The following is a 3,774-nucleotide window of genomic DNA, read 5'->3' as shown; positions in this document are numbered from 1 at the left end:
CATTAAAAAAACGCCACGAACTTTTTCCCACACCTAATATATAAACTAATAATATACAGGGTGTCCCAAAATGTCTGCCAAATGTTTCATGTGTTAATAAACTAAACTGAGTCGAATCCTCTATCATTTTGCAATTTTCACAATAGTTAACAAAATATTAATTACTAAAAATCGCCAAATATTGGTTTTTAATAAATAATTTTTTACTAAAAGTATCAACTTTATCGAAAAACAAATGATAAAAATTTTGATTTTCTTCTCGTAGAGTTCTGAGAAATTTGTTCGTATCGCATTTTCTCATGTTGATGAAAATAGTTGCCAATAAGAAAATGCAGTACTAAAAAATCAAGTTAATAGCGCTTGAGTAAAAAATTATTGAAGTAAAATATTCAGCGATTTTTAATAATTAATATCTTGTTAATTATTACGAAAATTGCAAAATGATAGGACTCAGTCCGCTCTACCAGCACACAAAATATTTGGTGGTTATTCTGGGACATCTTGTATGTAAAATTAATAAATTATATATGTTATAATATAAATGTATGTTATAATACAAATTATATATAATATATATTATTATATTATATCTGACTTCTCATGCAACATTTTTTTTCAATCAACTAAATATAATGTCACAAAATATGAATTACATATCCAAATTGATCGAAATAATCATAGAAGCATTGCAAATCTACCAATAAATTTTATGTGTAACTGCATAGGCTTTGCCTATAATATCTATGCTTCCCGTAAATATTTCGTGTACCAAACGTTTTCGAACATATTTGTACTAGGTAGATCATGTCAAACTCCGCCGTCCGAAGCGATTGAGTTTCACAGGGTTGGATATGTATATGGAAATATATTATACATATACTTGCAGCGATTTTCGAAGGAATAAAATTCGAGCATAATGTTACTGTTGAGACACTTACCGATGAACAATTCCGATGCTTCTCTGAATTTCGGATTTCGCGACTGCTCTTCTCTCACTCTTGTCGTCCTCATTTCGCCCTCTTTTCCTCAATCATTTGTCGCTGTTATTATGGACAAAATATTCCCATAAGCACCGAAACACATATCCGAAACAGACGAAACGAGCACTCACGATCCATCACTTATTTATTCATATGCAAAACCGACGATCGGTGTCGGTTTTCGAGAATTGTTTAACAATCGAGTCACTCGTGTACTCCGCCGACTCCGCGATCGTTTGTCATCCAGCACGAAGAAGTTCAAAATTCATCAGCGCATCGCTGATTGGTCGAGAGTTCGTCACGTCCGCGTCTCCGCTGCAACTTCAATTCGGTCATTCAATTATAATTTTTCTGTTGTTTCGAATTTCCTGAAAGAAAACAAATTGATACTAGAATACTATAATTTATATTATAAGGAAAAATGAGTGACTATAAATATTATTTAATTATATTACTGATTATTTATCATGGGTCTTATAAAAAAAATTATTTATCATAATTTCGCTCTAAATTCGTACTTGAATAACAATTAATATTGGCATGCGGTGGTCCTTTATATGCTCATTTGCAATTGAACGCAACATTTGATGTCTGTTGCCACAAATGTAAGATTAACTTTATCCTCGATTTAATTTATTATTGAAGAATTAGAAAATCAAATTAAATTAGAAAATTGCAGATTTAATTAATGCTTAGAATTTTAAAAAAAGATTAATCTCAGTTTAATTTACTATTTATCTTTTTTTAATTATAATAAAATAACATAAATAATGGTATTTTCATCTATGTGTACATGTACGTTTCGACTAAATTTTAGCCTTCTTCAGCATGACAACGTTGACAATTAATCAAAATGGTCATGCTGAAAATATATTCAAGTAGATTGAGATTCAGTAATTTAAGCGCACCTATTACAACGCGGTATTCCTAATTGCCCTAATTTAATTACCATTATTTTATTATAAATCTTACTACAACTTTTTTATATTTCTAATTATAATAATTAGAAAAAGATAAATAGTAAGTTAAACCAAGTTAAAGTTAATCTTACATTTATGAAATTGGGCTGACGTCTTTTTCTGATTTTTAAAACCAGAAAGAGTAGGTTGAATAGAAATTAAAGTTACATTAAAGAAAAACGGGTAAAAAGGTACTCCTTCTCATCATACTCCTACTATACCACGTATTATTCGCAGCGTTAGGAATTGAGGAATTGACATAAATCTCGCCGGGCTTTGAATCCTGCATGGAGTACCGTCATCCTATTTCGCGGTAGGCACGTTTTTATCTTGTGCCACTTCGTAACGAGCGAATGTCGGGAAAACAATGTGATTCCTTAGCATGAAGTAGATCGAGGCCGGTGATTATGTTGACATCCCACAGGCAGCTTCTCCAGAAAATATCGCGGAAGAAAAATTTCTGTTCGTACAACCTTGTTATTTTTCAGGGTCGCATGTATACGGTCCATTGATTATCAAAACATCGTGTCTAATTTACTCTTAATTATCATTAAACGCGCAAAATACTTAAAATTTCGTTCATCAAATAAATGTAAAAAATGTGGGAATTCTATTTTATCTCTAGTCTGCTTTCAATTGATCTGATTTCGAGAGAATATGAAGAATCGGTATAAATAAATGACTAAGTTTTCAGGAGTTATTATTTAATTATTGTGACATTAGAGTTAAAACTTATAACTTTTTTGTTTTTGCCGAATTTGCATCTGAGTTGGATTAATGCTTTATATATTGATTGACATTACATCTATCATTGTCAATAGAAGAGCATGAAACATCATTAATCCAACCTAGGTTGATACAAATCCGGTTGGGCCGAAAATGCTAATAAAATCGCTTTGTTCACTTTGTAGATTCGGCCCTGGCCATTCTAATGCGAATATGACGTGTCCTTTGTTTCTGACATTTTTCAATGTTTTTCCATCGAGTAGTCATCGGAGACGAGACTTACTTTACAAAACTGACATGTGAAATCAAGCACGAACAAACGTGCTTCGCTCATCGTTGATGATGGACGCATATTAGAGGTGCCGCAGATTTACAATCCTTTTCGCCAGGTAGGGGCATGTTCCTTCCTCACGTATAAGAAACGAGGAGCTGTCGGTTGAATCGTAGACCGTCGAATAAGTACAAACCTTGAATCTTGGACCGTCACAAGTAAGTGCAAATCTTGGGAGAAAAATCTGAAAACATTTCTAAAGTTTCTTGCGATAAAATACAAAATCGATCGTGTCTTGTATAATAAAAAAAGCTTTAATCCGTAATTATGCAATTTTCAATGCTATTATCGTACATTTCTGAACAAAAAAAGCATTGAGTATAAATTATATTTAATTAATCTCATTTATTTATGAAATATTCCTAATATGAAAAACCATTTTTGCCCATATTTATTATTATTATTATTATTATTATTATTATTATTATGTTTTAAATAATGATATTCTTTTTTTAACACAAAAAAATAAGTAAAGAAGATTATATTCGGTCAAAGCGGGTGTTAATATTATTTTTGCCTAATAATATTTTTGCATGAATCTTAATCTAATTTTCAGTTCACGCAGAAATATTGAAATTATTTTTAATTAAGCAAAACACACACACACACACACACACACACACACACACACACACACACACACATCTAGTTTTGTATTAGTAATTTACTTTTTTCATCGTAATAACTTCGTATAGCATACATTATACGAAGTTATACGATGCATTAATTTTATATATAATTATACATAAGTTAATTTTTACTATTTCTTACAAACTTG

Source organism: Atta cephalotes (assembly GCF_000143395.1).
Source record: "Atta cephalotes unplaced genomic scaffold scaffold00005, whole genome shotgun sequence".
Lineage (NCBI taxonomy): Eukaryota > Metazoa > Arthropoda > Insecta > Hymenoptera > Formicidae > Atta > Atta cephalotes.
This window is presented reverse-complemented; position numbering follows the sequence as displayed.